Source organism: Bactrocera oleae, chromosome 4 (genome assembly GCF_042242935.1).
Source record: "Bactrocera oleae isolate idBacOlea1 chromosome 4, idBacOlea1, whole genome shotgun sequence".
Classification (NCBI taxonomy): Eukaryota; Metazoa; Arthropoda; class Insecta; order Diptera; family Tephritidae; genus Bactrocera; species Bactrocera oleae.
The window spans coordinates 23544382-23554972 of record NC_091538.1 but is presented as its reverse complement, the minus strand read 5'-3'; the positions used below and the strand labels follow the sequence as shown (position 1 = coordinate 23554972).

The following is a 10591-nucleotide window of genomic DNA, read 5'->3' as shown; positions in this document are numbered from 1 at the left end:
GCAGCCAAGTATTCAATGTGCGGCTTGTCGACGTTGGTTTCACTCAAAGTGCACCAACCTTTCATCCGATGAGTTTAAATCCATCGCCAACAGCATTAAGAAAAAAGAAACAGTTTGGAACTGTGACTCATGTGCAAGTGACATTCGTGTTAAGACATGTGATGTATTGGATTCCGATAAGGATGCATCAGATGATCCGTCACCGTCAAAGGATATTGAAACCTTACTCAAGAGACACTTTGAACGTTTTACAACAAATTATGAACGTGAGTTCAGAGACCTAAAAAAATAAGTTCTAAGTGAAATCAAGGACTTAAGAAAAGAGGTAAGCAAACTGTCAGAACAAAACGTCTCGCTATCAAATCAATGTTCTGCCCTGGATGACAAACTTACATCAGTTGAAGACAAGCTAAACGTAGATATGAGGCTGCCTACCAGCCAGGAAGAGTTTTTCACTGAACTGTCGGAACGAAAACGCCGTGAAACCAACATATTCCTGAGTCTGATAAAGCTGCTGGAAAGGACCGTTTAGAGGATGACAGAACAAAGTTAGTCACTGCTTTGCCTCCCAGTCTCAAGGATGAGGCCACTGAACTCAAGTTACGTAGACTGGGTCGTCCTACACCTGGACGTACACGCCCTCTTCACATTACCACCCGCTCAGCAGCCGATGCACTTTCCATTATCAAATACAGACCAACAGACGAAAACTCAGGTTTTATTTTCAAGACTGATCTAACTCCCTCTCAACAACTTCATCTGAAAAATTTGCGTCAAGAGCTTGATTCAATCGTGAAGAGTGGTGATGACAGTAACATAATTAAATATATCCATGGTGTCCTAAGAATCGTTAAAAGAAATTTTCGTTCGCTCAACGAGCAAGAAGAAAGTATCTTACGTCCACCTGTGCTACCAGAACGTCAGAGGTCTGCGTACAAAAACTCTCAACATTTCAAACAGCATTAGCGGCTAACCAGTACGACGTTGTATGTATTTCGGAATCCTGGCTTCACTCCCTACACTAACACGACAATCGATAAAGTTGAAAAGGTGCAGCGTAAATTCTGTCGCTGACCTCTGCTTTTTCTACAAATTAGTCAATAACATCACTGATGCTCATGAGATCCTAAACAGTTTTGAACTCGCCCCTGCTGGTCTTACCTTGAGGCGAAATAGATTACTAAAAACATCGAAATCCAAGAAAAATTATGTTATCATGGTTCTCAGAATAGACTGGCTAAATTAGTAAATTCACTTCAAGGTGAAATTGATTTCTATGGAGGAACATACGCTGCTTTTACCGAAAACACCAAGAGACACCTGCTCGTCTGAATTACATCTAAATCAAGTCTGAATTACATATTAACTTACAATTATTTGAATATTTTCCAGATATTACACTAATATACCCTAGCTACTTTTGTATAATACTTGAATTCTTTATTATATCTATGTATATTGCTGATTGGCGTTTAAATAAATAAATAAATAAATAATTTAATTACTTGTATTCAGTTATCTGTCATTACCTCACACAAGGCCAAAGGACACAGTATTCATTTTCTTCTCACCCGATTTACACCCAGCCTCTATGCCCAACGCTTTGAATATTTCAATTTGATACGCAGCGACCATGGCGAAATGCGTGTTGGATTGAAATCGGACATCTTAAACGTAAACATTTTCGAATTCTTGATCCTCAGTTAGCGCTGACGTTTTGGTTTCCGGGTGATATTAATGTTTTCCTTTAGACGCCGCATACCCAAAGTTACGTTATTTGACGACACACCAACAAAATAGAAAATGTCGAGTGTCATTTAAAATTACTTAACAAATACAAGTTAGCACCAAATAGGCTATCCCTCCCCTAATAACACCAAATTCTCAAATTAAACATAAAGTGCAATAGGACTCTTCACCACAAGGACATATTGCACGCGAAATTGAAAAGTGCTGACCAAAAACTTGTTTCCTGTGGGAACGGAATGTCAACCGTTTCTCATAAATAACAGCGGCAGCACTGCTTTAGTAGTTTATTGTTAAGTAAAAATAGAATTAAGTTCAGTTGTAATTAATCTACCACTCAATAAAGGAGCTATGCTCGACTAAAAATATTTATTTTTAGCGCTCGAGCAATGTTTTAAGCGGATAGCATAAAAAAATAAGACGCGTAACGGAAAAGTGTAACATAAGTGTACCATAGATAGTGCAAAACCATACGTCTAAAAACCCACGCAAAAACATAACGGAAAAACCGGGAGTGTCTAAAAAACACGCGCAAATTAAAAGTATCATAAGTAGTACGAAAAATAGCAACAATAAGTCGGCTCTTTCCCACAAGAAGAGAGGCATCAAGGAGTGAAAGAGTGCATCTTAGTACCGGAAGGACAGAGGAAAGCGCCACGGTCACCGGCCATGAAGCGCAAGCTGATTTTAATGTAAGACATAAGTTAAGCTATTAAAAAGTAATAATTAAGAATACATATAATATTAAGTATTTTACGAAAAAAGAAACTGTTAAGAGACAAAATAAATTAGAAATTTAAAATTATATAAAAAATTTTTAGGAAAAAAGAAAAAGTATATTTAAAAATTTTGAAAAAAAATTAATTTAAATTAAGAGAAATACTAAAATATAAAAATTCTTAAAAAAAAAAAACAAAAAGGAATAACATTTTTGAGAAATATTTAAAATAAACTAATTCTGATTTTATAAACAAAGGCTTGTACAGTCTATACTATTGGAAAAAAAACACCTATAACAAAAAAATAACTCTGCGATTAACTAAAAACGGGACCCTCCAGAGATAAATAAAAAAAAAACATAATTCAATCCTTTTTAAATAATAATCCGACATTGTACGTTCATTAAGAGAGTTTTCAGGGAACGATTCAGAATTCAGTTCCTGGAAAAAAAGCGTAGAACGTATCCTTAGGATATATGAACCTACGAAGGGAACACTCCGATATTTTGGTATACTAAATGTTATTAGAAACAAGATAATAGACATAGCACTAGAATCGTACAATACACCTGTAGACTGGACGGAAATATCTCGTTTCCTAACAAGCCACTATGCTGACAAACGAGACATAGGTACATAAAAATACCAAATGACCTGTCTTGTACAAGGTAGATTATTCATCAATGAATTCTACCAAAAAGTATATTCGCATGTATCCATAATTCTTAACAAGATAGGATGCATGGAGGTAGGAGAAGAAGCAGTCCATCTACTGACGAAAAACTATCGTGCTAGATACCTTTATTAGAGGACTCTCAGGAGATATCACCAGACTTCTTGGAATTAGAAAACCAAAAAGTCTTCCCGAAGCCCTACATCTTTGTTTAAAACTCGAAAATCAGAGTTTCAGAGCGCAATATCCAATAATCAAAAATACAATTTACCACCACCCTCTCGACAACAACAATATCCACAACAACAATTTGTTCAATCAAAATATTTCTAACCACAATGTACCCAAAAAACAAATCAAAAATTTCAACCAACAACAACGAAGATCCCCTCCTCCAAGGCCACCAAAACCTCCTCAGCCAATGGATGTAGATGTTAGTTTGAGAACGAACGCTATAAACTATACAAACCCACCACGACCTCAAGATTTCGGCAAAATACCATATCAGACATCTATAATTAACCACCCACCACCGAAAATTCAAAGAAACTTCCATGTAAACTCAGGACTCGAACCGAACAATGAACACAATTATCAATACGACAATGACTGCCAAAATAGTGACTACAATTACAATCCTTCCAATACAACGCATAGGTATGAGAATGAACCATTCCTAGATCTGACAGATGTACATTTTTGCCTTATTTCATATGCAAAACGAAGAGCGCAAAAATTTTAAAAATATTAGTAGACACAGGCTCCAATAAAAATTATATAAATTTTTAAGCAAATTATGTTGGTAAAATAAAAATTACACATCACACTTTTCTAAATTTATTTAATATAGAAGAATGCATATTAAAATTCCTCTTATTACCAGCTCTTTCAACCTTTCATGCAATACTTGGAAATGATGGTCTAAAAGAATTATCAGCAGTAATACATACAAGAGAAAGTTTTATGATTGTAGCAAATAGACGTAAAACTTAACTCCACCAATATAAAGCTCAAGACGTTAATTCAATCCAAGTTCGTGATGAGCATATGAATGCTTCAGAAAAGAACGAAATTAAACAACTTATACAAAAACACAAAAACTTGTTTTCAAAACCCAACAAAAAATTAACTTATACAACAAAAGTAGTAGTAGAAATCAGAAAAAATTCAGACACACCTATTTATTCAAAATATTACCCATATCCTATTAGTTTAAAACAAGAAGTAGAAAAACAAATAAATAAATTACTAGATGACGGTATTATTAGGAAATCCAGATCCCCATACAACTCACCCATATGGGTGGTACCCAAAAGAGACGACGCATCAGGCGAAAAGAAATTCAGCCTGGTTATTGATTACAGAAAACTAAATACTGTTACTATTGCAGACAGATATCCAATACCAGAGATAAATAAAGTACTATCACAATTAGGATAAAACCGAATATTTTTAGTAATCGATTTAAAAAGCGGTTTCCATCAATTTCCTCTTAAGGGATCTGACGTGGATAAAAAAGGGTTTTCAGTGAACAACAGAAAGTATGAGTTCACAAGAATACCATTCGGATTGAAGAATGCCCCATCCATATTTCAAAGGACATTAGACGTGTATTTAGACAACATATTAGAAAAATATGTTATAATTAAACATGTTATGACGACATAATAATATTTAGCAAAGACGCAAAATCACACTCAGAACATATTGACAGAATTTTCGATACACTCCGTAAAGCTAATATGAAAGTTCAAGCTGACAAATGCGAGTTCTATATATACCATTATAATTCTGCTGGAATTTCCACAAACCAATCTAAAGTAAAAATTATTGCAGATTTTCCATACCCCAAAACACTTAAAGACCTTAGATAATTTTTAGGACTTTCAGCATACTATAGGCGCTTAATAAAAGATTACGCAAAGTTAGCTAAACAACTCACAACTCTACTTCGTGGCAAACAAGATAGAATGTGAAAAAATATTTCCAAAAATATTCAAATCCAATTAACGGACGAAGCAAAAGTATAAAATCCACATTGTCGTCGAAAGACGCCATCTTACAATATCCTGATTATAAAAAAGAGTTCGATTTAACCACAGACGCTTCCAAATACGCAAGAGGCGCTGTCCTGGAACAGAATGGAATGGAGAATTTGTATCTAGAATATTAAGTAGAACTGAAGAAAGCTGCGTGGTGTGAGAAGGTGAGCTTATTATCAACAATGATTGATACCTAAGTCTTTTATTTTCTCGACCTCAGCTATCTCAAGCCCATCAAGTTTGTAGCTCGTGCGGATCGGTGATTGTGAGCGAGCGAAAGATACGGCCGCACATTTGTTTACGTTGAGATCCAGCTTGTTCACTCGACACCAGTCACTGAGGTTATTTATGTCGTGTTGCAAGATTATAATGTCTGTCTCACAAGTAATCGGTCTAAATATTTTGAGGTCATCAGCATACAGAAGGAAATCAGAAGCAAAGTTATTACCAATGTCGTTGACGAAGATGTTAAACAGTACAGGACCAAGGTGAGATCCTTGTGGCACACCAGAGATTACTTCTCATATTCACTGGATAAGTGGCCATCTACTCTGACTTGCAAGCGTCTGTCTGTGAGGTATGTACGTATCCAAGCTAATGCACGTCCAGCCACACCATATTTACTTAGCTTATCTAAAAGTATTTCGTAGTCAACACGGTCGAAAGCCTTGCTGAAGTCTGTGTGTGCAGTTGCCGGAATCCATGGAGTTCAGCAGTTTGTCGACGTATATGAACAAATTGGTAGGGGTGGATCTGCCACCAGTAAAGCCATGTTGTTTGGTTGTTATGATGTTTTCAAATGCCTGACGTATCTGTGGAAGCATTAACCTCTCAAATAGTTTTGCAAGTGTAGACTGTATGCAGATAGGACGGTAGTTGGTAACCAAGGTCTCGGGACCCTCTTTATGAATCGGTGAGATGTATGACAGTTTCCAGTTTCCATATAAGCAATATATTTCAAGAAAATGGTTTTGCAATAATATTTTTTCATATTTTGTTTTTAAAATTTTTTTTATTATATTAATTTTAATAACTAAGGATGTGTGCTCCCTTTCATTGCTTTTGCACAAAAGCTTCATATAATTTACTATTCTAAATTGTCAACTATTTTAGAAAACTAACTGTTACTCTTTGGTTAACAGCGTCCTTTTCATTGGCTATTTGTTTGGTTAGCCAACTGTTTCTGAAAACAGTTTGTTTTGTTATTGTTACCTATAAGTTACGGAAAACTAGTTCATAAGTTATTTGTTTTGTTAACCATTGGTTATAGACAACTGGTTCATCGGTTCCCTCCTCACTTTCTATGGGTTATTTGTTTTCTTATTAATTGGTTACCTGTTTGCTTATAAATAAAACAATTAAAATTCTCATAATTTTTTTTTTTAATTTATATGTTTATACATTTTAGTTCTATTTTTCTTTTCTGCTTTTACAAACTTTTAGTAATTATTTTGGTTTAGCTTTTAATTTTTAGCATGTATACATACATACATTATACATATCTATATAACAAAGTAAATTTTCAGTCTTACAATAAGTTTTCTGGCTAACATTTATATATATACATATATACTACATTATCATTATTTTTTTGTTAAAAGCCTTATATATGGTTTAAAGGTAGTTAATATTGATTGTTAAACTTTTATAGTTTACAATAATAGTTACATTAATTTACTAATTGTTATTATTCGCATATTAGGTACATACATGTACCTTAATTAAATAATATTATTTTAAATTAATCAATTTAGTACTTAATCGGTAACTTAATTTTTATAATTTATAAACTAAAATGATGATATTGAAGTCCAGCTTGGGAATTTTGCATCGAAATTTGCAAATATCTAAAATGGATACAAAATAATTAAAAATTATTTTTATTTATATTTGTTAAAGTAAAGTATCTACATAATATTTTTCAAATAAATGCATGCAATTTTGTACATAATTCGTATTATATAAAAAGTTAAGGGTTACAATATACTTAACATCGTACTTAACAGAGATATGTTATCTACGGTGGTGACCTTATCTACACAAGAATATTAAATAAATGCCTCATATAAGTTTCCTTGAAAGGAAATAATAATTCTTATAAGAAAATATAAAGGATGTACAAAGAAAAGTTCGATTAAATTTTGATATTGAACCATAATTGAATTTCGTACAACAAAGAAAGGTGTGTGCGACGTAATATTGTGAGGTGTAATAATAAAAAGCATAACAAACATTATATCTTTTTTTCCTGTATCGTGTACTTACAAAATGCCACCCAAAAAAGTAAATACAACACAACAGATTTGTGGTTATTGCTCAGACATAATCCGGGATAAAACGCAGCCAAGTATTCAATGTGCGGCTTGTCGACGTTGGTTTCACTCAAAGTGCACCAACCTTTCATCCGATGAGTTTAAATCCATCGCCAACAGCATTAAGAAAAAAGAAACAGTTTGGAACTGTGACTCATGTGCAAGTGACATTAGTGTTAAGACATGTGATGTATTGGATTCCGATAAGGATGCATCAGATGATCCGTCACCGTCAAAGGATATTGAAACCTTACTCAAGAGACACTTTGAACGTTTTACAACAAATTATGAACGTGAGTTCAGGGACCTAAAAAAATCAGTTCTAAGTGAAATCAAGGACTTAAGAAAAGAGGTAAGCAAACTGTCAGAACAAAACGTCTCGCTATCAAATCAATGTTCTGCCCTGGATGACAAACTTACATCAGTTGAAGACAAGCTAAACGTAGATATGAGGCTGCCTACCAGCCAGGAAGAGTTTTTCACTGAACTGTCGGAACGAAAACGCCGTGAAACCAACATATTCCTGAGTCTGATAAAGCTGCTGGAAAGGACCGTTTAGAGGATGACAGAACAAAGTTAGTCACTGCTTTGCCTCCCAGTCTCAAGGATGAGGCCACTGAACTCAAGTTACGTAGACTGGGTCGTCCTACACCTGGACGTACACGCCCTCTTCACATTACCACCCGCTCAGCAGCCGATGCACTTTCCATTATCAAATACAGACCAACAGACGAAAACTCAGGTTTTATTTTCAAGACTGATCTAACTCCCTCTCAACAACTTCATCTGAAAAATTTGCGTCAAGAGCTTGATTCAATCGTGAAGAGTGGTGATGACAGTAACATAATTAAATATATCCATGGTGTCCTAAGAATCGTTAAAAGAAATTTTCGTTCGCTCAACGAGCAAGAAGAAAGTATCTTACGTCCACCTGTGCTACCAGAACGTCAGAGGTCTGCGTACAAAAACTCTCAACATTTCAAACAGCATTAGCGGCTAACCAGTACGACGTTGTATGTATTTCGGAATCCTGGCTTCACTCCCTACACTAACACGACAATCGATAAAGTTGAAAAGGTGCAGCGTAAATTCTGTCGCTGACCTCTGCTTTTTCTACAAATTAGTCAATAACATCACTGATGCTCATGAGATCCTAAACAGTTTTGAACTCGCCCCTGCTGGTCTTACCCTGAGGCGAAATAGATTACTAAAAACATCGAAATCCAAGAAAAATTATGTTATCATGGTTCTCAGAATAGACTGGCTAAATTAGTAAATTCACTTCAAGGTGAAATTGATTTCTATGGAGGAACATACGCTGCTTTTACCGAAAACACCAAGAGACACCTGCTCGTCTGAATTACATCTAAATCAAGTCTGAATTACATATTAACTTACAATTATTTGAATATTTTCCAGATATTACACTAATATACCCTACCTACTTTTGTATAATACTTGAATTCTTTATTATATCTATGTATATTGCCGGTTGGCGTTTAAATAAATAAATAAATAAATAATTTAATTACTTGTATTCAGTTATCTGTCATTACCTCACACAAGGCCAAAGGACACAGTATTCATTTTCTTCTCACCCGATTTACACCCAGCCTCTATGCCCAACGCTTTGAACCCATATGGGTGGTACCCAAAAGAGACGACGCATCAGGCGAAAAGAAATTCAGCCTGGTTATTGATTACAGAAAACTAAATACTGTTACTATTGCAGACAGATATCCAATACCAGAGATAAATAAAGTACTATCACAATTAGGATAAAACCGAATATTTTTAGTAATCGATTTAAAAAGCGGTTTCCATCAATTTCCTCTTAAGGGATCTGACGTGGATAAAAAAGGGTTTTCAGTGAACAACAGAAAGTATGAGTTCACAAGAATACCATTCGGATTGAAGAATGCCCCATCCATATTTCAAAGGACATTAGACGTGTATTTAGACAACATATTAGAAAAATATGTTATAATTAAACATGTTATGACGACATAATAATATTTAGCAAAGACGCAAAATCACACTCAGAACATATTGACAGAATTTTCGATACACTCCGTAAAGCTAATATGAAAGTTCAAGCTGACAAATGCGAGTTCTATAAATACCATTATAATTCTGCTGGAATTTCCACAAACCAATCTAAAGTAAAAATTATTGCAGATTTTCCATACCCCAAAACACTTAAAGACCTTAGATAATTTTTAGGACTTTCAGCATACTATAGGCGCTTAATAAAAGATTACGCAAAGTTAGCTAAACAACTCACAACTCTACTTCGTGGCAAACAAGATAGAATGTGAAAAAATATTTCCAAAAATATTCAAATCCAATTAACGGACGAAGCAAAAGTATAAAATCCACATTGTCGTCGAAAGACGCCATCTTACAATATTCTGATTATAAAAAAGAGTTCGATTTAACCACAGACGCTTCCAAATACGCAATAGGCGCTGTCCTGGAACAGAATGGAATGGAGAATTTGTATCTAGAATATTAAGTAGAACTGAAGAAAGCTGCGTGGTGTGAGAAGGTGAGCTTATTATCAACAATGATTGATACCTAAGTCTTTTATTTTCTCGACCTCAGCTATCTCAAGCCCATCAAGTTTGTAGCTCGTGCGGATCGGTGATTGTGAGCGAGCGAAAGATACGGCCGCACATTTGTTTACGTTGAGATCCAGCTTGTTCACTCGACACCAGTCACTGAGGGTATTTATGTCTTGTTGCAAGATTATAATGTCTGTCTCACAAGTAATCGGTCTAAATATTTTGAGGTCATCAGCATACAGAAGGAAATCAGAAGCAAAGTTATTACCAATGTCGTTGACGAAGATGTTAAACAGTACAGGACCAAGGTGAGATCCTTGTGGCACACCAGAGATTACTTCTCATATTCACTGGATAAGTGGCCATCTACTCTGACTTGCAAGCGTCTGTCTGTGAGGTATGTACGTATCCAAGCTAATGCACGTCCAGCCACACCATATTTACTTAGCTTATCTAAAAGTATTTCGTAGTCAACACGGTCGAAAGCCTTGCTGAAGTCTGTGTGTGCAGTTGCCGGAATCCATGGAGTTCAGCA

The 10591-nt window shown here is 35.1% G+C and overlaps 1 long non-coding RNA gene and 1 pseudogene across 1 annotated transcript; both read right to left on the bottom strand.

The window, feature by feature from the left end:
* The window catches only part of LOC138856927 (uncharacterized protein PF3D7_1120000-like), a 191756-nt pseudogene that overhangs the window by 69767 nt on the left and 111398 nt on the right, over positions 1-10591 (bottom strand).
* On the bottom strand, positions 6545-8003 carry LOC138857145 (uncharacterized). The gene is made up of 2 exons (XR_011396150.1): positions 7446-8003; positions 6545-7027 (listed from the first exon to the last, which is right to left on the bottom strand). It is a non-coding gene; the product is annotated as an uncharacterized lncRNA (long non-coding RNA).